This window comes from Ambystoma mexicanum, chromosome 6q (assembly GCF_040938575.1).
Source record: "Ambystoma mexicanum isolate Mex_15411 chromosome 6q, UKY_AmexF1_1, whole genome shotgun sequence".
NCBI lineage: Eukaryota > Metazoa > Chordata > Amphibia > Caudata > Ambystomatidae > Ambystoma > Ambystoma mexicanum.
The window spans coordinates 1,304,300,743-1,304,325,649 of record NC_090937.1 but is presented as its reverse complement, the minus strand read 5'-3'; positions in this window follow the sequence as shown (position 1 = coordinate 1,304,325,649).

Genomic DNA, 24,907 nt, shown 5'->3' with positions numbered 1-24,907 from the left:
CGCACTTTGCAGCGCTTCACGCAGACTCTGCCTCTTTGAAGGTGGTCCTGTGCATACACCAAGCGCAGCCTAAACTCCAGAAAACCCCAAAATGCTTTGGCAGCTGATTCCCACAGTAAAAGCACGGGTTAAAAGCCACACTCTATCACCGAGGTAAAGTGCCGGACTAAATTGTTGGTTCTGGGCATTAACACATTGGAATTCTTGTCTCTCTAGATTCCTGGTGATGAAAGCATCTGCAGTGTGAAAAATGCGATTTAAATTTCATTTTTTAAAGTGTGTTTACTCTGCCCAGATGCGGAGGCAATATAATCCTGTTCAATATAAGGGCACTATAAAACCCACAAATAATGGGTACATCATGAGCCTCACCTGAAAACGTGCGTCTTACCGCGAGTCCAGTCCAGGGACAATATTTGTGCGCATCTTCTAGCAGAGCATTGCAAACCTCTGCAAACATGCTCAAAAAGATACAGCGTCTAAATGTTAAATGAAACACCCTTTGGCACATTGAGAAGCAAGCCCTCTGAGGTCCTAGGGTTATGCTCTGTTGGCATCTGGCTTTCCCAGAAGTCTGCATACATAGTGAACCGGGGCCATGCCAATTTCTGCAATCGATGATGGCCATCCTGTATTTGTCCAAGGATGTTCCCTGCATAGGAAACAAAGCAGCTCCACTGCTGCTCTGTGCCGGCAATTCCAGGCTCAACATTCTGACTCAATGTCGCAGTCTGCTGAACACTGCGTGAGGCAGAATGAGCTCACTCTCGTCTCGGAGAACAAAAGGACACTTGCACTCATGTAACCCTAACAAGAATTTGAGAGAATGGAAATCAATGATACTAATTAAAGTACATGGAAAAAGACGTACGATATGATATTGCGCCAATTTGGATACGTCCTTGAAGACTCACTGCGGATGATTACATCCTTTGGATTTCAATGCTTCGACCAATTGGAAGTGATAGACAGACTGTAAGGTTGGAATATACGATTTACCTTGAAAAAGCCAGAATGGGTGAGAAACTCATGGCAAAGTAGTCGGCATATGAATGAAAAGTTCACTAGCGAGAACTATCTGGATCTTTGTTGTAAGCCTAACTTTTGCAATGTTCAACCATTCTTTACCTTACTAACATTTAGCACACCATAGGCGAGAACACAATGTGAAGTATATATTGTAACTGTACAGGCATTGTAATGTAACCTCAACTGATAATTTAAATATTGATTGAAACATGACTTCAAAGCAATGTGGCTTTATTACTAGCAGGTGTACACGTGCTTCGTATGGCAATCCCTACTTCAGTCGCAGTTGGAACTTTCTTTAATGAACTAAATCTATGCTTCTTTGTAGACAATATTGCTATTCTTTCCTGTAGGAGCTTGTGTGGACAAATTGTCTTTGTTTCCAACTCTGGAGCAAGCCACATAAAGCTGACCATGGGAAAAGCATGAATCCTGTAAACCACTTAAAAAAAAATAAACTATTTCGAAATATGTATATTTTATACTTTTGCATTGTCCACACCATGGAAACTACCCACATGCAAAATTTCAGGTTTATGACATGTTGGGATGTATGCTGGACATTTTGAACAAACACACACATATCCAAGTATTGCAGACTGCAGAAATTAGCAAAATATGTTATACATTTTACATTGTCTACACCATGGAACCTAGCCACATGCCAAATTTCAGGTTTGCAGCATGTTGGGAAGAGTCATGAACATTTCGAACAGAAACAAATACATATCCAAGCATTGCAGGCTGCAAAAAATAGCAAAATGCATACTTTTTAGATTTTCGACTCCATCGAACCTGCCCACATGCCAAAGTTCAGGTTTGTAGCATGTTGGAAAGTATGCTGAACATTTTGAACAGACACACACACACATATCCACACATTTCCCTTTTATATGTATAGAGATGACACATGGATATGAATATAGCAATAATTCTACAAATTTAAGAGTGCAATATAGATGGGTTTAAATTAACTCGGGCAGGAGCACTAGAATAGGAGATTCACTTTGTGTCTGTAGTTCTGCCTAGCATTTTGTTGTCTGCTAGTATCTCCTTAATGTGAAGCAGCACAAGTGCACAGCACTATAAGTGCAACAATCTAACACAGGGGCACTGCCTGCTAGGATCAGACAAGCAACTTCTAGGTTGGTTTTAAATCTGCTTGGACCAACCCACTTCTGTATATATCATGAAGAGTGAACTTAGACTAGCATAGAAAGACCCATTTTTGAAATAACACATATACAAGCTGATTCTGTGACAAACCAATGATCAGACGTACATGAGTTAGTAATAGGATGATTGATTTTATATTTTTTTAATACAACCAAGATCCATTTTCATGGAAACAATCTATTTTAGCCCCCGTTTATAAGGAATGGTATATAACTATACCTGAAAATTGCAGATCATTTGCTCTTCTGGGCGTAATGAACAAAATATTTGCTGTATTTTTATTAAATGAATTGAGTAGTTGGGCAGAAAAACGACATTCTTTCCAGACTGGATTGCACAGAGGATATTCTACTATGCTAAATATTTTAATTTGAAAACTTCTTACTAACAGGGCCAAGACAACTTTGTTCACTGCGTTTACAGACTATAATTCAGCCTTTGAGAGTATGAATGGTTTTCCCAAAATATATATATGAATTATAGCCTAAACAGGGTTGTGTCTTAGCTCCACTCAGATGTAATTTGTATATTACAGATATGCCTTTGGCCTTAGAGGAGAAAGGTATTTTTCCACCAAACGTTTGGAAAACACACATGCCTTGATTAGGACATGCCTTAGGACATGCCAACAAACCTATATTATTTCATCACATGGTGGTCGGGATCAAAAGAGACTTGCTGGCTACTTTAGGATATTCTTAACTCCATCATTTGGCCATAATAGTGGCAAAACAAACATAATGTACTTCCGTTTGGAGAAATAAAACCTCCAACTACTACTTGGTTATTAAGTAATATGCACCATGAACTTGTCGATTCCTATGTATAGTTGGGTATCTCATTCTCGAACACACATTATGAACAATGCAAATCTACGAGTACAGCACAAATTGTAATTGTACGTACTTTAAACTAAAAATACAGGTGTTATTCTTTACTGGGCTTGAAAAACGCTATGATCAAAGTCTCGTCTTGTCAATGATTTCTTTGTGTGAGGCTTGTCTTTCTATTGGGGATGTATGGTTTGATAGATTGCAAGCCCAAACGTGGAGAAGTACTTTAGGTTTACCGAATTGTGTGTATTTCTGCATCGTACACTTCAGCACAATGGCCACAATTATAGGATGATCTTTATTTTTGAAACTAAGGAAATACTTTGATATTCCAATTCTAAAGCTACTTGCTCAGGTTAATGTTAATGTTAAAGGATATTTGTACCGCGCACTATCACCACCGGAGTGCTCGCCTGGCGCTCTCTCAGGTCATGGTTGCAAACAGCAGATGTTCCTTTTCAAGACATTTTCGGCAATTTGTAAAAGCATTTTTAACATAATTAATTGGGATATTGATTGTAACCTAGAATATTATAAGATGAGATCACACATGATTAAGAAAGTTGCGAATGGGATGCATGTATTAACGTATTGATGGTCCGTGGGAAGAAAAGTATACGCGAGCGGATTACTTTAATTTATTGTAAAACTAAGCCTCAATCTTATTTGAACTAATTCTCTTGTCCTAAAATTAGACGTTTACTTTTATAGTTGGATCAATTTCTGTGCATGTCTGTTTTGGGGCCTCGAAGAGGTATCCCTCAGAAATATTTCTCTATGAACCCCTATGAGTTGGAACCCTGCAGGCCTTTATTAACTGAATATAAATCACTATTATCAGATCACTTACTTTACTTAAGGACATGTGTTTCGTGTCAACATAAACTGTGCACTTCTCACATTTTAAATGTAATGCTTGGAGGGTAAGCAAATAGCTCTGATTATAGCTTTAATGAGGTTCTGGAATTCTATTGAGAGTAAGATTAATTCAATTTGCGGATAACATTTTTATATGTTGTTTTATTGTATGTTTACAACTTATTTTATGTGTTTATATGGTTAATGCATGTTTATTGCATGTTTTATTGTTCATTCATTTATTTGGCAAATATATTAATTATAAGTAACATGGTGTGAAATGTTTTTGCAGATAAACATATGTGTGTAAAGTTTATAATAACGGTGTCACACTTTTAGTCATAATAAAACATATTTTCACTTTACCTGATTTTTACTGGCCTCCTGGATGTTTTAAACATTTTGTCAGTTCCCTTAAATTAATAGACTGGGCAACTGCAGGCTGGCAACATACCTGATGTTTCTGACCTATTGAGCCACTGACTCCTGGATGGGATTGTTGTGCTTTGCTCTACTAGGAACCTACACTGTAAATTGATACTGTCTGAAGTCTAATTAAATTGAAAAATGACAGTGGTAACCAGCTGTTTAAGGCATGATGACTTTATTGTCTACAGAAATAGTCTTGTCATTTCTTTATTAACGTTGGGATTGCTGATCCGGTATATCTGGTCCTGAAGAAGGCATATATCTTTTCAGTGCTACAACGTGCATGTCTACTGAACCTAGCAGATTATTCCCATCACATGGACTGAGCTCTTTAAAATTCACTATTCATGATTGGACTTATTAGATGTAGCTTTTTATTTTCCACAGCACTACTAAAACTGATCAGGTTTTTCCTTAATTTTCTGTTATATGAATCATGATTTATTTTTTCAATTGGTGGTTTTGAATTACTATGGATTGTATTTTGTTTTTTTATTATGAATTGTGCTTGCTATTTAAAACATCCTCAAATGTCTGTGTCTAATTCTAGCTCTTTTTTCGTTAATATTTTCATATCTTATAACGGTTAAATAACCATATGTTGTATTCATTATGGGCATGAAATGGCTTGCCTGCGGAAGGGCTGCACATGCTGATACAATGATAATATTACATACATTGTTATATAGGTTCAGAAATTAGGATATGAATCAGTACCTTTTGGGTGAATAGCAGAAGTCAAATATTGTCTGATGAGGACCATTTTTTTTGTTGTTGCTCAGTGTGGGCAGTTAAAGCAGAGTTTCGTTACACACCTCCTTGCCTCCCACGATTTTGGAGTGAAATTCACTGGGCAAGTGAAACACACATGTACTATGCATGCGAGTTGTGGATTTTGATAAGACTGATGGCAATTGATTGTGAATGGCCATCTAATATCATACATATGCTGACTCTGAAACTCTCACACTGAACTCCACAGGACCGCATTGGGAGCATGAATTCTGACGCAAGTGTTCCTTTATCTGCGGGAATATCTTGGGAGTGGTAGGCCCTGTGAGGGCAGACAGTACCTAAATGCAAGTCCTCCTTAGGAGGGCAAGAACTTCAATGCCACCACCTTGTTTTATCATTGCTCTTGCAGGTCTGTGGTATCCAAACAATGGGAAGGGTTTGCATCAGTACACAACACAAACAAGGACAGAACCAAAGGCCTCCCCGTTCACCTTCTGACCGTACCCTGGGTTTTGTAAATCTTTGCTCACCCCCAAAAAGACACTGAGCCACTATTCATTTTTTATGCTGGCCAATCGCTGTTTAAGTTAACATCGTACCTGTCCCGATAATTTCTGAAAGGACTATGATTTTTTGTTATAATGTTTCCCTTTTCTACAGTGTTCTTGCAGAGATCATTCAGCTATGGCTGGTAATAGATAAACAAAGGCAACTATGAATCAATTGATTGATCAGTCCATGAGTCCGAAGCGCGATGAGAGATAGTGATGATGCGCCCTTCCTCACCCTCCAAGGAGGATCGGGGTGGGGGTCCTGGGGCAACCTACGGGGTCGTGGTGCTCCACTACCTGCTACATATTGTGAGGCCTGGGTTAAGTCTGGGGAGGATCCCCTGGTCCCCTCCACAGTGCAGGGATAGGCTACCAGGAGATTTTTGCAATGAAAGTGCTGTCCCCTTAAGAGATTTCAGATGAATAGTATCATCTGCGAGCACCTTTCCAACACTGTATGGTCCAGTATTACAGAAAAACGTAGAAACTTGCTTACCACTGATATTTTGAAGAAGTAGGCAGAGAACCACAACAGTCCCACCAGATCCGATTGTGATACCGAGCATGTGCGCCATAGAGTGCATGCACAAAGACTCAAAATCAAAGATGCCGACCTGCCTGTTCATTTGCTATGTCACAGATTCCTTGCAAGAACGGAAATAGAAACAAAACACACGTGAATCCAGGATACCCTCGTGTCCAACCAATCCCTTATGGGAAACATTACCATATTCAAGCCCAGCATTTTAGAGAAGTTCCCGACCAGGGGACGTGAAGACGAGGAGGAAGGAAAGAGTGAAGGGGTGAGCATTTGGAATGGCAGGGAACCAGAGAATCAGAGCGGTAGAGCAACCAGGGTTGCAGAAGGAGGCTGTGGTGAAGCAAGAGAAGCTGGAGGAGGTGAGAGTGCAGGTGGAGAAGGTAAAGTAGGAGAGGTTGCATAAGGTCCAGATGCATGAAGAGAAGACGGCGGTGAAGCAGGGGAGGTTGGAGAAGGTAGTGAAAGTGCAGGAGAAGGAGGCGGTGAGAGGTCTAGGAGGAGGGAGTGAAGCATGAGAAGTAGGAGACTATTACCTAGCATGAGGAGGGGGAAATATGAAGAAGTTGAAAGAATTAAGAAGATGGAAGGAGGAGGTATTGATGAGTCATGAAGGAGGAAGGAGAAGGAATTGGCAGAGAGAAATGAAAAACAGGAATGTTTAAAGGCTATCTTAAAATATTCTTGGAGGAATATGGGAAGAACCAGAAAGGGCCAGAGCGACACTAATCTACCAGCTGTTTGGGAGGTGGATGCATGAGAATTTGGCAGAACATTCAGGTGGATAGTGGGAAGAGCTTGAGGGTCAGTTGATAGACCTAGTAAGTGGAGAGGGACCCTGAATGGTTGCTTAATGAAGACATGATACTTTGAGCATTACCTAGAATCAAACACCTTGACCAGATAATTTGTCTCATATTCTGTGAAAGGAGTTCCTGGGGAGAGAGATGATGCGCAATGCCGCTACGGTGGAGAGAAGACTTTTTGCAGAGACTGAAGAATGTATTTAGTGTATAAATTACGCCCTCCCCCCCCCTTTCCCTCAAAGTTATATTGATGACACTGGCATAATGATGAAATTCGAATACTCTGTGCCATTACTTTCTAAACAGGGTGAAAAAGGTGATCTGTCCCTAGTCCCATACAGGTATCCTGTTGATGAGTCCGATGTTTGTTTTAATGGTAATGGTTTTGGTGGTGGTTAAGGTAGTATGTAAGTGGACACAGTGGATGTGGTATCAGTGACACAAGTGACAAAGGTTCTTGCCATGAGGTGGTGGTGAAGCGTTGTTCCATATACAATTCCACACCGTTTCACATATCTGCACCAAATTTTGCATAATTGCCTGTTGGGACCCTCCAGATATTACTTATTACATGACATTTGGACACCCCACCCTTTCCCCAGATTTCAGCAAAAGACAAAATGATTTTGTTGACTTGTGGCAAAGCGTTTTGTTCCTTATACAATTCCACACTGTTTCACCAAACTGCACCACATTTTACATAGTTACCTGTTAGGACCCTTCAGACTTTACGAGCTCCATTACATTTGGAGACGCCAAGCCTTTCCTTGGATTTCAGCACCTTCAAACATGAGACGGTTGCCTGAAATAGGCGAAACATCAATGTGATCATACAAGGACAGGTCCCAACATGAGGAACAAAACTCGAGACCCGGGCCCTAGGACGCACGGTTTCCTAGCTATTTGCACAGCAACGAACTGCACCACACCAAGGTGAGACGACAGGTGGGGAGAGAGCACAGAAGGTCCCAGTATGCAGCAACACACCAACTCTCACCTCCCCCACAATATCTGCTCTGGGGTATGTCAGCCACCCACACTCACCCATTCTCAGTGCATTTTACTTCAGGGTGCAAAGCACATGAAGCGATAGGCAAACAGGATCAGTGTTACCATGGCTGTCTACAGGACTTGTTCGGAGAATAGGTACTTCAGCTAGTATATTATGAACAGAAAGCCTGTCAATGAAAGTTTCAAACCCTTGAATTTGTGTTAGTTATTTCATATGCAGAGGTGTTGGTCTAGTTAATTCCCTTTATGTCCCAGTTTGTTCTTGATATTTTCCAGGTTAATCACTCTCCTTCAATATGTGTTCTAAACAGGTGATTCCTCAACTAACATGTTCAAGGAGTTGATTAACATGTGTTTTACACTATTTTAAAGATCTTTATTTGTGTCGGATGTTCACTATGTAGGTTGTTTAGTCCTTCTTTTTCTGCTGATATCAGTATAGCGTCTGGATTTCCCTTTGACACTCCGGAGGTTTCAGGATTCTCTAGCAGTTTTGCTCTCTACATTTCTATGATCTTAGACGATAGCCCTCGTGTTTGGCACCAAGTCACTAAAAAAGATGAATATAGGCAGCGTTAACAGTAGTTATGTGTTGTCAATCTTATTTCTCATATACAACAGTAATGTAGTACCACATTTGGTATCATGCAGTAGTAGAGAATGTGTTCGAGCATGCTTGCTCTAATACAGTGGTTGGGTTATTGCTGCACCAGTAGTTAGTTTGGGCTATTCCTATAAGGCCAAACTACAGATAGTGAGACATGGCATATGAGGAGGGACATACAGCTACTAGGTGTTGTTTGGTTATTTACCCACCCATTGACATGGCTATGCTTATCCCTATGGACATTCCCACCCAGTTCCTGCCCCCCCTACCCCTCCACCGAAAACACAGCCTCATGGGAACTCTTTGAGCACACTTTAATCAAGCCTTACCATGAACCTGGGCACTCGAAGTGCCTGGCAGTGTTTTTTCAAAGCAGTCTTCTGAGAGTTAATGACTTAATTGGAGTTGTAAACCCACTACTGGTGTAATAGAAATGTCAACCTGGTCTGTCTGCAGCCACCTGATGTATAAGCACTCTGCATGTCCTTCACTGAAGTCCTGTTAAAAACATGCATTGCCAAAGCCAACAGTTTTGGCAGCAATTATTTTGTACAAGTATTAGGCATTTCCCATGTACTGCTAATAGATACCCAGCTATGTGCACCATTTTGCATCTGCTACCATCAATATCCAGTTAATACCACTACGGTAGTGCCTGGCAAGTGCCTTTGCCATGCCTACACAACTGCCCAAACTGTTGGCCTTGCCAATACTTGTGTGTACGTTTGCTTTTGTGAGTATGTTTCTGATCCATTTCACTTTAGTTGCCTGGAATTTTCATAGCAATCCTGTTGAATGAGGTCAAATTTAAGCTGAAACTATGGCATTTAAGTACAGCTAAGAGGAGATGGCATGCGAGGAGGGGCACACGGCTTGTGGGTGTTGTTTGGTTACCTATCCACCGTTTGACTGCCCATGGTCATGCTAATCTCTAAGGCTATTCCAATCCACCACCTGCACCTCCCCACCCAAAACACATCCTCCTATGATCTCTTTGAGCTTGATCTATAAACAGTAACATCCAACTTTGGCTTGCCAGTGCTATTTCTACGCAGTATGTTTACAGTTAATGGCTTAGTTGCAGTTGTAAGTGCGGTTCAGGTGTAATAACAATTTCTTAGCCAAGTGTGCCCTCAGACACTTGATCCCTTGCTCTATAGTCCAGTTTAAAGAAAGCAATGACAAAGCCAACCGTTTCAGCTCTTGCATGGCTATTAAGGATTTGCCAGACCTGACATCATAAAGCCAGGTCCTCACACCATTTTCCAGCTGTTGCTTTCTTGTGGTCAGTTAGCACCACTGTGCAGTGGCTGGAAAATCCCTATCCCATGCATGCCCAAATGCTAAATCTGTTGCTTTGCCACCACTGCATTCACATAGCCGCATGCATTTGACATGCATACTATTTGCTATCCCCTCACCTTCAGCATACATCATCGCCGGCATAAGCGCCATCGCCCACAGAATACAGCTGAGTCCCACGCAAAATTCGGTCCAGCTGTTCACATAGCTGACTCACCTGACAATTTGTCACAGCACCGACCTCACACCCGATAATATGGACGACTGTTATGGTCAGAGTCGGTGGCATAGTAGGGGCCCCCGCAACCCCCACGGTGTGGTGTAACCCATGTCTGGATGAGCTGGGGGTCCCTAGTCAGAACTTTCACTTTAAAAAAAAAAAGTACTTTGAAAAAAAAAAGCACAAGTTTCACGTCTCCCCTGGAAAATTGCCTTTCTATACTTTCAGACCCCCAGTGGTTGCTTGGCAACCAAAAACCCGCCTGTGTATACCAGGCACCATTACATCCAGAGGAACAGCATATCACGCAGTTGTAGTTTTGATCCCCCCTCACTGACAGACCAACAAAGTATGGTAAGTATAAATTTAAGAAAAGTGTGACTTGTGTGTTCGTTTAAGATTTGTAATGTGTGTGGGGGCCTGGGTGCTCCATGCAGGCAAGAGTGGCGATTGCATGTGTTTGATTGGGGAGGATGGACGGAATACACTACGCAAGCTATTTAACATCACCCCAACACCACTATTCGATTTTGGATGATTTAATGTTACTAGAGTGCAATAAGTGAGTAGAGTTGTGAACCGATTGCGGACACCACACTTGCAACCCGGATTCAGTCAGGGAGAGCGCCGGCAGCCGCGCAACTCATTTCCCACCTTTTTTCTATTTGTTTTTTTCATAGCTCCATTGCGAAGCGCTTTAAATGGCACCGCTGGTTGGGCCCGGGATCTTTTAGGGAGCCTATCAAGTTAACGTTGCAGCCATGGCAGCGTGAGCCGCTCCTTACCTCTCCAGGTGGGAGATTTGCTATTTCCCACCGGCAGCGCACCTTTTCTGCAGCGCTTGCGTGGCAGGGTCTGCGCTGCACCATTCCTCCCCCAGGGGGGAGTCATTTGTCCTAAACGGCGGCCCACCACTCTCATCACTGCCACGGCCGAAGACTGTTGCGCCACCTGCCCAGTGGCATAACACAACATCTGGGGGGCCTCCCCCAAACCAGCAACAAATCACGCGTTGCGCCACACTCTGGCCCAGCCTAGATTACCACGCTTGCGCAATACGAACTAACGTGCTGCTGAAGGGGTATGCCACACACTGCAATTGGACAACTATATAAATATGTGTTTTAATGCAATATACAGCACACTTTCTGAGAAAAACTGGCTAAGAAGCCACAGTGTTTGCTATTAATCATGAATGATTAGCACCACTAATCTTTTTTTACATTTAATCATTTGGATCTCACACAATACATTTTGCACTGACATTCACGGAAAAGTGACAGACTGGAATAGTCTTTTACACTACTGCAGCTTTCCCCTGAGACCACTCATTATGAATTTGCCATAGTGCATAGATGTTACGGTTTCCTAGATTAGTTTCAGATGATGCAAGATTAGCTGTAATCCAACAAATGATGTCAGACATTTTTTTTTAACAGCATGGATATCCTAAATCTCTGCTAGACAACACTGTACTCTGCTACACATAACACGAAATCTCTGCTACACAACAGACGGACATTGCAATATTATTTCTTCCCAAAGGAAGGTGCCACCTGAATTGAATAGGATTATGACATTTTCTCGCCAACGTCATATTACACATAAAATCATCATGCCTAGCTAGGAGATTATTAAATAAGAGACCAATTTTTCTGCCATTTTTTTAAACCATCAGCATTTACATATTTTAGAAATCTAATCTTCATCACCTGCAGATTACAGTCACGAGAGTCACAAACATTTTTGGGGAAGAAAAAGTTCAGCACATATCCTTGCTTGAGTTGTCAAAACTGTAATGCAGTTATACCAGGAGATATAGTACACCACCACATACTGGGCAGAACATTAAGTTGAAGACATATGCCACCTATTTGTAAAAGAATATGATATATGCTATCATGTATCCATGCAGATTACTATAAATTGGCAAAACAATAAGAGGCAAGGGGATGCTGGAATGAGCATAGAGCACCAATAAGATCAAAGAGATAAGCTTGGGAGGATATCTCAGGGACAACACGCTCGCCTTGGAAGCAAGACGACGCAGAGCAACTCTGGTTGGATCCCTGGGTCTGCACTTAGAAACCTCTGGTTATTAAGCGCGTTATAAATAACAAATTATAATTATACCAACATGGGATCTCCCTTGGCAGAAATTTATTTGGAACAGAGACACATCATCAGCAAGATGAGTCTTAAAATGTTGTAAGTGGTCAACAAACCATGATGTGCAGGAGATCCTAGAATACTTCTTATGCAGAAAGAAACCTTCAGGGTTGAGACATTGTGTACATTGGCGCCCTGGAGTCTCAATATGGAACACGACTTTCACTATGTTTTTGTAAAGCTGTATATGCAATATTACCTTTTGCTGTGACCTCCTTTCACTGGCTGTGTGCAATTTACTTTGTGCTTTTGCATATTTGTCACGCTTTAGAGTGTAGGGTCCTTGTGTGCTGTTCCCATGTTGACTGCAGGACTCGGGATGCAGTACCCTTACTTAGTATGTTTAGTGACTGATAGATTGGACACCAGGCCTTGGAAGTACTTCCCCGTGTTTTCTTCCATTTAAAATAGTTGTTTCATTTTTTTGTATTTTCTTATTTACATTTTTCTTTTTGGGAATTAATTTAATGTCAGGATCTTTCCTTAATTGGCACCGTTGAAAAAGTTGCTGCTGCTCCTGTGAGCGCACTGTCTACCGGGCCATCAGCACACAGCAGTGTCAGGCCTCTTAGGCGATGCGGGTGCAGTAGGAAGATTGTTAGCACCGTACAAGATATGAGGCTCCTAGTGTCGGAATTGAAACAATATTATGCCTCCTATCGCAGCAATTGTATGTGTATTGGCCTACGCCAAGTTGTCTAAAACATCATATGCGGACAAACTCTGCGGCAAGGTCTTGACCTTAGAGAAAGTAATGTAAGTCGCCATCTTGGATTAAGCCGCCATTTTAGGTTCTCTTGTAATGTGGAAGTCACCCTGAACATCCCTGAAATGGAGGCCGAATGACATTCTGAGTAAGATTCTGGCCGTTGCGACCTCCGAACACACGAATAATTAATATGCCTGCCGGCCACTTGTCGAGGTCGCGAACTGAGACCTTGTCCTATTGTTAACCTATGTGTAAATGTACAACTATATCAGCGAAACTAATCAAAATGCATATATTATAAGATTGACCTGGCTAGGAACCCATAGGCCCGGGCTCATAGAATGGTTAACCCACGAGAGGGTTGGCAAAGGGCTGGACAAATCATATAAAAGACCCAAGTATTCCAATGTACGCTCTCTCTTACTAATGCATCGAACCTTCGTTGAAGTTCGTTACGTTACTCTGAGAGCCGAATAGCTATCCGTTTGTCAATTGACTTTGGTAACTGTTGTAGCTTTTAAATAAAGCACTTGTATGTTCTTTGTAACCTGTGTTGGTGTGTTTCTTTTTGGGCTTCCTGGCCTCATATTATTTTTATGTTTTCACACTAGTAGGCAGCCACACACTCTTGTTTCCATAATAGCAAAGGTACATGTAGAAGCATTCAAGGCCATTTCAATGTACGACTACAAATAATATTTTTTCTGTTCTATTTTTAATATTTTATACTTTTTCCCTTTAGAAGACAAAAACCATGTTTTGCAGTGAATATTTTTTTACTATTTCTATCAAATCTTTGTAGTATGTTCACTATGTTTTATTTCGATAAAATCTTCCTTTGGTAGTTTTGATTTTTTTCCATTTCCGTTAAGCCTTCCTTTAGAATAAAAAGAGCCATTGTGAGCAATGTGTTATACATCTACTGCAGCTGCTGCTGGAGGATTAGAAGAATGCTGACTCTCGACATTATGAGTAAGTGGGTGCATACAGGTTGGATGTGTAAGCCTGTAAGGGTCGGATAGGTTTTCAATTGATTCATTTTTTTCTTGGTTTGTTTATACAGGTAATGTAAGGTTGACATAAAATGAAAAACGTTGGGCTCCTTTACTTCGAATGTATTACTCATGAACTATAATTTTCCACAACTTTCTATTGGAATTTTTGTGGAACTTGGTTTGTAAGCCATAGTAAACACAGAGTACTTTTGAAATAATTCTTTTATGTGTGTAAAGCAATTTTTGTGTTTGGGTGTGCATCCTTATGTCACGATCTGAGGTTCTGTCTTGCATATTGTTTTGTTTCTTTACATGCTGCCGAGCACCCTAGTGAAGGGTGGCACGTTGACATGTTCCACACTTCCTATTTGGTCAATTACAACTTTTTGAGTGTGGAAGTCCTATTTAGAGTTCGCCTCTCAACAATTTAACCAGGTGATGCATCAAGAACCGGTTATACTGATATTTTGGCTGTGACCTACAAACCTGTGGGGCGAGTGTTGGTGTGTGGCTTGGGGGGAACGACACAATAAAACCTCAGAGAGTAATTGATTAATAGATAGGATGTGAAAATATATATATGGGATAACTGTGCAACCGCTTTTCACATCAAGTTGACAAAACAATTCAATCTAAAGGAACATCCCTACAGAGTAGGACTGGGCTATGTATTGAAAAATGTATGTAGCGAGGAACTACCATTACCCCCCCCCCACCACCCATGAATTATGCCCAGCTTAAAATCTTGTCGAATTCCTAATAAGTGCCTGCACTGCCCTTTCAAATTCTCACATAGCCCCATCTCCACTGGCATATTAAAGGTTTCTGCATAGAATGACCTACACATTTATGTTAAGAAATGCATTTATTATCCATTTAAAAGTTACTTGCCCTACCCTTCTGTTGTTTCCTTCGGATTATTGACTATGCTGCCCCCTAATATGGCATGCAGAGAGGCAGCATCAGGCTGCAGAGAACCCATAGGGTACATGGGGCAATCCCATGACAGTCTCTTGCCGATAAATGGCCAAAAGGATTGGGTCAGATTCCGTCATTTGTCACTCAAATTGTGACGTGGGACTGTCTTTGTCCCATATGTTTTTCTTAAGTACTTGCATGGCTGGATATTTCCAGATGTCCCTATAGGGCAGCATGCCTCTAGCACCATCGCCGTCACTCATCACGTAACACTAGTTGGGGCATGGACTCAAACTCTCCTTTTCCAGTAGCTGCTTCGAGACCTCTTCCCTCCTTCCCTCCTTCCCTCCTTCCCCTCTTCCCCCCCTTCCCCCCACTCACCCCACTCACCCCACTCACCCCACCACCCCACCACCCCACCACCCCACCACCCCACCACCCCACTGACCGGAGTAGACCAGGCTTCAGTACGAGCCAGGTTGCAACATTTAAAGGATCACGCAGCTGCTCTGAAAGAACCTATGTCCTTAGTAGCTGTGGTCAGCAAGTTGCAATAGGAGTGGCAAATGCCTGCACCTTTGCTGTAGTTAATTAGTCAGTGTCAAAGAGTAGTGGGGGCTACGAGTGGCAGTAGAGGGCAATGATAAATCAAGATCATATAAGTCCCCTATCCCCAGGCTGATTGTAGGAGCCACACATTTCGGCCAATGCACCCCAGACCTGGCCTGCAGCACCTCCGTTACTCTATTTCTGGAAAGCACAGACAGCTCTGCACGCAGAAAAGCCAGCAACAGTCCAAAGTGACACCCCATAGAAAGCACACACTCAGCAAAAACAGAACAGGCAGCAGCAGTGTATATTATTTATGTATTACATTTGTGTAACACCCAGGCCCGAAGGTACCACAGCGTTTGTACAGAAGACATCAGGTGGTAAAGGACAGTGATACAGCTTGGCATGTCTATTGTAAGTGCCTTCTGTCCTTCTGACAAAGGCAGAAGAAAGACAGGTTTCTCAAACTTAGAATAGGGAGCGATATTGCAGGCTTTACTCTTACGGTGGTACACTATGGTACAGTACAGCAGGAGAGCAAGCTTCATTCAGAAACAGCAGTTATGGTAGGGGTAGCTACAATGGGAGCTTCCTTTACATACACACCAAAGGTGCAGCACAGGCAACACCAGGATCATCTCGTACGTAAAACATGAACAGAAACATGGCACACACCCCAACCCCTACAGAAGCAAAGTTCAGTATGGGCTTTACCAGTGCGAACTTCCTTCTCCTTACAGAAGACAGATACCACAGAAAAGCCCAGGCTTCCTTCGGGGCTATCAGTTTCTTCTTAGGCTCATCTCTTTTGATCCACCTCCTCGTTTTCTTTCACCCTTTTGGACATTTGAGATGTACCAATGTGTTTTCTGCAAGGCAGCTGCACACCTTTGTTACCTTCTCACCGCAATCACTGCTATTCTCTCACGCCTCCAGTTCTACTCATGTTCCCCAGCCAAAATAGCACAACCAGTTAAGCGCTCACCTAAAACAAATATTTTAGGCCTGCAGAACACAGGCTTGAAGTCTGGAATGGTCCCCTTAGTCAATCTGCCCAGGCTCATATTTTGGGTAATTTAACATCTTTTACAGTGCATAGAAGTGAGATGAATATTGCAATCACCTTGCATCGCGAGCAGACATGGCCGGTAACGGCCTACCAGCCCGGGCCTAGGTAGGCCCGAGCGAAGCGAGGGCTTAGATGAGGGCTGTAGGCCGTTACCCCACAACGAGGGTGTGATAGACATTCACAAATAGTTTCATTTTATTTCCGGGAGACTAGCTGCGTGCATTACGCGATGCCAATCTCCAAATGAAAAATAAATAAAAAGATGGACACGGCCATAGGAAAAGGGACCAAGTCTCTTTTCTATTTCTATGGCGGTCCAGCAGGTAAGTGGGGAGGAAGGAAAAGGGTGGGGAAAAGGGTATGTTTTGTTTTGGGGTGGAGGGAGCGTGGGAAGGCATCAGGTAGAGGATCCCTGTTGCCTCCCTACATCTAAAAAAAAAGATGTCGCCACGCGGGGAAGGGCTTTGGGTGGCTGGTATTGTCGCTAGCTGTTCCAGCCACCTGATTGGCTGAGCGCCCTTCCCCGGGTGCTAATCTGGAATGAAGCACTGTTTGAAAACTTGATGTTATTATTGATCAAATTCCTCCTAGAGTCTAGTTTCCCCCTTTCAGTGTATACATGTTTCTGCCTCCCACCTCCCTTTTAGCCCTCATGTAACATCTGTATTTCCCATTCTTACCTTTAGCTCTTCCAAAGATCTGTGCCCCATCCCTTCCCCCGCTTTTCTTCTTCTTTTTTATCTTCCTCTCTCTGGATCGTTCCTTCTGTCCGTTACGTCCCTTCCTCACATCTTGCCTTTCTTCCCTTCATGTTCCTCTTCCTTCTTCTACTGTCTCTTGCTTCCCCCTTCAAGCTTCCTTCCCTTTCCTCCTTCTCCATCTTTCTAATCCCCTTGCCTCCCTCCCCTCCCCTCCTTGCCCTCATTCTCCCTTCTTCCTTCTTCCCCACATGGGAACCTCCTCCTCTCCCAAATGACACAGTTATTTGAAAGATGAAATGTGAATGTACAATAACGCTGTACCAAGTTAGAAAAAAATGAAAAAGCAATGGGCTGGCATGACTCTGACGAAAACACTGTTTCGCTGCGCCAATCCTTTGTAATTAACGCGATTCTATGCCGTGCATTTGTTGTTTTGTTATTATCATAACGTTGCAATGTGATGCCTCGGTGGTTCAGTAAAGAAGATATTTAAACTGCTCAGCCTATTTGTACACCCCATACTCCCAATAGTGTCACAGGTAATTTATGATATTTTTGCCTCTCAAATGAAAAATGAATGTCTGTTTTTTTTCACGCAAGTCTCATGTATAAAATCCCAATGAACAATGTCTGAAAATATTTCTACGTATAACGAAAAAGGTTGACTCTGGCATTCATGATTGTTATGTTTTCTAGCTCATACTGACATCTAGTGGTTATAGCTGTGGATTACTACCTCATTGGAATCTAAGTTTCGAATACTACTACTTTGTAAGCATATATATAGAACTTAACAAAAGATGCTATTGACAAGTAAACTGATAGGTTAAAGCAGGGGTACAGCCTCATTCCAAGGATCTGGAGGCGCACCAAGGTAATCCTAAAATGAAGATGAAGTAGTATGTTAATGTAACCCATGGAGAGCAGAGTTGACAAAAAAAGGTCTTCAGCGCTTAGGTAAGGAATTGGAATGTTGTAAGGCAGGAGAGAAATTAAAAGAGTAAGAGGGGTCATAAGACGACTCATCTTCACAGCAGTCCTCAGGTGTTTCATACGGGAATTAGGGGGGAGAGTTATGGCAGCAGTTCACATATAAGCTTCATCTGAAGAGCCTCAACAGAATGTGAGTATTGACGTTATATACCCCAGCATCAGATTGGGTCCAGAATGTGAGCACAAAAAGTGAGTCACAAAATAAAGCTACTTAATTTAAATCCAAGATGTCTAAAAGCCAAAACGTAAATATTTGTAATAACTAGAGTCTGAAAGCTATTTGGTCAAGTGCCTGCATTGCATAGTGTATTAAATCCTGGCTTCACTGTTTAACCAAAGTGTGTGATCCTGGATAAATCATTTAATCTCATTGTGCCTTAACTGAAATAATTACTGGGAAGTACTTAAATTCGCACTACTTGAAAAAGTCTCACTTACAATGGAGCAGTTTTAGGCAGAATAATGTCCCCTTGTACTCCTCTGTTTCTTGCCCATTCACCAGGGGCCTTCACCTTGAACTGTATTATTGTACCACTGGCCTAACCTCGGGCCCCAATGACTTGTTTTGACAGAGGGACATCTGTTCTCACTAGCCAGTCAGAGCACCCGAGATTCTAGTATTGCGGAGTGACTGCAGCCCAACCAACATTAATTTCCTCCCTTGCTGCTGTCATTCACCAGAGTAGCTTGGGCCCGTAAGAGCTCTTCCTCACAGGAGAATCAGTGAAACTCTTTGCTGTGCTTTTTTATGCTATTTTATGGAGTGTTATATAGCATAATTATGCTATTTTCTAGGGTTCTTGGCATTCCAGGATATTCAAGGCGAGGGGCAGCAGACTAACCTAGGAGCAGAGCAACGTTGCTGTGTTGCAATGTAGAGTGCAGAGCGAAAAAGATAGGGTTCTCTGTAGTGTGTTCCTTTTAGTTATTCTATAAGTTGTCTGGTGCTGTGGTTATTGTGCGTTCTGTGCTGAAAATTGTGTGGTTATCTGGGATGTCTGTTAGAGTGCTGTTCAAGGGGAGTTTGGAGAATTGTACTGTATTCCTGGGGCTAGATTACAGAAACTTTGCACCAGTACAAGTGCAAAGTTTGCACCGTATTAGCGCTAGGGCAAAGTTTGCCCTATTTTTTTAGAACACGGAGACATATTAGAAAACTATTGCACCATGACAAGTGCAGTCTGGCATGGTATAAGCACCAGGGAAATAATTGCCCCTGTGCAAAAACGATACCATTCTGTATTAGCACTAGGGCAAACTTTTCCCTGTTGCAATAATGCAGTGAAATTGTATCTTTTTTTGCCCTGGTGCTTACTGCACTTGTCATGGTGCAATAGTTTTCTAATGTGTCCCATTGTTTTTTTTAAAAAAAAAAATAGGGCAAACTTTGCACTTGCAACGGTGCAAAGTTTCTGTAATCTGGCCCCTAGGTCAGGTGGTCTGTTTCAGGAAATTTAAAATAAGCAGCTGTTTTCGGGTGTTATATATTCCTTTGAGTTAACCTCTGGCGTTCTCGTGCTGGAGTTGTGTTCAAAGAACTACCGGTTAGGACAGGAAGTAGAATGATTTCAAGTTGGTTGTTGTTAAAATACCTTGCACAGATCACCCAATAAAAACTAGAGCACGCATTTGTCCCTTTGCAAATATTCACATTTAATTGTTTATAGTTATCTAACACATTATTTCTCCATGTATAATACTTTGATTTGCTAGATTATGTGATGTTAGGCCAAGTCATGCTATGTCAAGTTACACTATGCCATGGTATAAAAAATCCACCTTGGTGTCTGTTTCTGTGTGGGAATAACATAAGAACTCAGGGATTAGCTCATTCTGTTAATCGGACATGGTTTATTGCAGATTGCGCAGTGCTACTTCCTAATCAGCTGGTCTGGAGGGGTGGGGGACGTTGATTCCAGTTAGGTCCAGCCTTGGCCTGTGGGTAAGCAATGCACACCCTTGCCCCAGAGCGCGGAAAGAAGGTTGGTGATCATGGACCAACCAGTGTTACTCCCTTCGGTCTCAGTTGCTCTATCTGGTGTAGGGGAGGACTGGTCCAGGAGACCCCTCTCGCCTGCGTTTTCTCCCCAGGTGAGGGCTATGGCTCATTGGGCGTTCCCTCGTGCCACCCGGGCCCAGGTGGTGGAGGGCTCACCCGCTGGAGACATTGCCCACACGTATCGAGTGCCCACACGTATTGATTGCCACACAAATTTAGCTAGGCCCAGAAACCATTTTTTGCCCGGTAAAGATGGTGTGAGCTCAGCGCACTGTAGCGCGGCCCCCACCCTTGGAGAGTCACATCCCTGTTGCCGCAGCACCCTGGCAGATCCGCTGCGAGCACGTTCCCACGAACAAGACGGACATGAGCTAGCGAAATACGCTGACATTGTAACAGTTCACCTCCCGCAGTGTCTTATCACTATCAGCATGACCCGGCTAGCAGGCCTGAACAATGAGAGGAACGGTAAAATGGTCACTTGATGGCAGACAGTCTTATACATGTATATATTAATGAAAAGACCACCTGCAAAGTAAGCTTTCTTCCACAAAATCTCGTATAGTACAAACGCCTGTAGAATGTATTAAAATGAGAGAGCATGCTCCCATGATATAAGCAATGACGAGCCCACACCATTGCAGGTGGATGCTAATAATAAAGGAACGCTCCAGGGATCTGTTTGTTGCGTGGATCACTGGGCAACCTACCTCCAATGGTTTTGCGCCATAACTAAGCTAATGCTGCTAGAGTACACGAGAAAGCGAATGCAACTATACTATGAACTCATGTAAAGGATGCGCGAGAATGCACTTATCATGTGTGTATGTCTAAGCCCCTTATGTGCCACCACCGTCACGTACAGTGGCGGGTCGTTTTCTATGTACTCCACCGACCCAACTACTACCTTATTTACTGCAAATGTATATGCATGTAACTAAAATACTGTAACTGCCAGAACATAATATACAAATATGGTGCTCGGACTGGGTATAATCGAGACACATCCAGCAAAGTTAAATGCATGTTTTAAAGTGATTTTGAATAAGTATTATAGAAAGTGTTCAAATGTTTGTGATGTCTTTACCTACATTCGGCAACACACGAGGGAGATACCTTTGTGAATGCGTACAAGGCCATTCCCCCTCCCACCCTGCGAAGGCTGCCAAGACATGAGAACCGAGGCCCGCTCTGCGCTACCCCACCTCCCCCGACTAGACTGGAGCCACTTCAAAGATTTGTAGCCCCCACTGCAGCACCCAAGGCCGCGGCCAGCCACCTGCATTATTTACAGCACAGCAGTAAACCTTTGTCTAAACTCAAGCGCCCCCTCGTAAACCCCACAACCCACCGGACCATCTTAGACTTATGGCCCTGTGCAATCAGGACACCCAACACTTTGACAACACGCAGCGGAACATCCATAACAACTTCTAACAAGACAGAAAGACCTGTACCACCCGTCCCAGGCCCCGAAGCTTAGCCCCTCGACCTATGGCCCCGGTCAACAGGACACGGGTAACCAGGCCTCGATATATTACCTCCAGACCCCTCACAAGGTGCATTCCTCCTGTGTTGCATTAACCTATGAAATAACCTATTGGAAGATTTACTAAAGAGAATAACACTGTAAATGACTGAATGACTGCGGTGTGCATGGCCGAGGGCAAGCAAGTCAGGAAAGGCATTCATCTCTGCCCCAGACCGCATTGGCACACCAACACCGCCCGGATGAACTCAAGCCGACCTGCCAGGCCCAGCCCAACCCACGAGGGTGACCAGTGACGTCCTTCAGCCAAGACCAACCACGCCGCAGCAGCACCTATAGTTAGTCGTCGCCACCCAATCCCAATGACCTTGTGCCCCCTATAGTATGTAGGTTTTGATGACGTTTTTTGTAAATATATACGCCTGTCTTTGCTATTGTCAGACAGAGCGCTCTCGGAGGTTGCAGAGTTCTTTGCATGCCCTATTCTGATTGATAAACTCCCATTTACGCTCACCCGCACTCTGTCTTGGCCTTATTCCCATCCTGGGAGAGTCCTTCATTGTCTCTCATTGCGGGGAGGATTGTGCTGTTTGGGGACGCTTGCTTTCACTGGCTATGCTTAAGAGTAGCTTCAAATCCTCTTTAACTGGACATCTGTGCACTCAATGCCGGCATTAACAAGTAATCAATTCATTCTAAAGTGAAGTATTCCCTTAAATTGATCCCAAAGAGATCTTTAGCAAAAAATCCAAGCTATGGACAAAGGCCGAGAAGGTGAGGCCCGCCTACATACAACTTCGGAATGCAAAAAAGTGAAGTGGAGAGAATGAGAGGAATACATTGGTGAATGGGAATCAGCTCTTTTCTGTGCACTGCAAATTTGGTTACAAGGTAAACACACAGTGGCAGGGCCAATTGGTCTTGCCTTTTAAAGTGAAAAGTATGTTTGAAGAGGAGTTGTATGTGCAGTGCTGTTTTCCACAGCACAATAAACCAGCAGGGCAGAGCCCGGAGAAAGGTGGTGGTGAAACCACAGAAGTCCTGTGGTGGACGGCCGGTCATAGAACCATCACCAATACCAATGTGCATAGAAAGCTGCAGGGTGTCTGATGACTCATTAGAAGACCAGAACGCCAGAGAGAGGAGAGGGAGACCGCAAGGAGGAACACACCAATGAATGGAAGGCGACAACGCTCAGAGACCTGAGAGAAGGTCCCAGAGGAACAAAGCTCCCAAAGGTGTTCTCTTTTACAATAGAAGGTAACAGGGAGAACAGTAATAATGGGAGGCTGAGAAAGGGTCATTTTATCCTGCAAACCACTTGTCTCAGTAGAAGGCACAAGATAGTTACCCTTGAAGCAAATAAACCTACACTGGTAGGATACAATAGAGAGAAGTAATATTAAGAGAAAAGAACAGCGGACAACAATACCCTTGGGAAAGGGGAAAGCCACTAGACATTTTGTACAAGAAGAAGAGAATACCAAAAGGAGAGATACAGGAAGAAGAGAATATCAAAAGGAGAGAATATGTTTTGCAAAGGTTCAGAGGAACTAGACAATTGTAAAGAATCAAGTAGTTCAAAACAAGCAGTTATAATTGGCCAGGGGGGAAAGACTATCCAAATAATAGTCTTCCCATGATATGCTGGAGACAGCAACTAGGAATCTATAGCTTGTAAAAGGTCCCCAAAAGGGCTTCCCAAGCATAAGGGAAAACATCAGACTGCATCTGCAGAGTCACAAAGGCTGATCAAGGAAATCATGAGAGACTATTAAAAGATGATATATTGTGGCTTAAGCCCCCGTTCCAAGGACTGGAACAGGGGGATAATGGATTATCCACACCTCTTTATCAATGGCATCATGCTCAATTTCTGCAATGCTCACATCTTGAAATTCAGGTGCTCCCTCCAATTCACCATCACACACAGGTAATCTGGATAAACAATCTGGTACCACATTCTCCCTCCCGGGAATGTAACACACCTTGAAATTATAACCCAAGAGTTCTACCATCCACCTCGAAACTCTTGGAGACCCTTTGGTCCACTCAGAACCGTTCATCAATTGAACCAAAGGCTTGTGATCTGATCTGACAATAAAAGGTCGACCCCATAGAAAGAACTTGAAGTGCGTGACTGCCCAAAATACTGCTAGTGCCTCTCTTTCAATGACCGAGTAATTTTTTTCTGCTCCTCTAAGTGGCCTGGATGCAAATGCAATTGTGTATTCGGTTTTACCTGAGTCAAACTGAGTCAAAACTGCTCCTAAGCCAATGGTACTAGCATCAACTGAAAGCAACGTTTTCCTGCCTAACATGAATCCACTTAAGGACCTTGACTATACAATCTTTGATTTGCAAGAATGCTTCCTGACACTCTTTGGACCATGTGTACTTCACATTCTTTTTTAGTAACTCCCTCAATGGAGATGAGATGGATGCAAAGCCATTCACAAATTTATGGTAATATTCCGCTAGTCCCATGAAAGAACGTAGTTGGTCCTTGTCTTGGGGCTGAGGAGTATTACTAATGCTTTCTACGAGTGACTTTTTGGGAGAAATACCTTCTTTCGAAACTTTGTGTCCCAGATACTCCACTTCCTCAACACTTATTTTACATTTGCTTCTTTGGACCGTTAACCCAGCCTCTTTCAGTCTGCATAGTACTTCCCTAAGTACTCTGTCATGCTCATGCTTATTACTTGCAAAAATCAGAATGTCATCTTGAAACACCTTAACATTTTCCAACCCTTTTAACACTTCCTCCATCACCTTTTGGAACACAGAAGTGGCCAAGGCCAACCCAAATGGCATGCGATTGTATTTATAAGTGCCTTCAGGTGTGATAAAGGCAGTGAGATGTTGCGATTCTCGGGAAAGGGGAACTTGGTGATAGGCAGCAGAGAGATCAATGACAGAGAACAATTTGGGTTCGCCAAGAGTGGAGAGTGTCTCGGAAATGTTGGGTAGGGGATGTCTCTCCACCAGAATATTGTGATTAAAACTGCGCAAATCTACACACACTCTTAATTTACCATTATTTTTGGCCACTAAAACAATGGGGGACAACCACTCTGTGGCCTCAACAGGTTCAATGACACCCTTATCTACTAAGTTATTGAGTTCACTGCGTAGTTGCGCTCTCATGTTTAACGGCACATGTCTCACTTTATGAACAATAGGCTGAGATTCTTTCTTTAGTCTAATATGGTGTT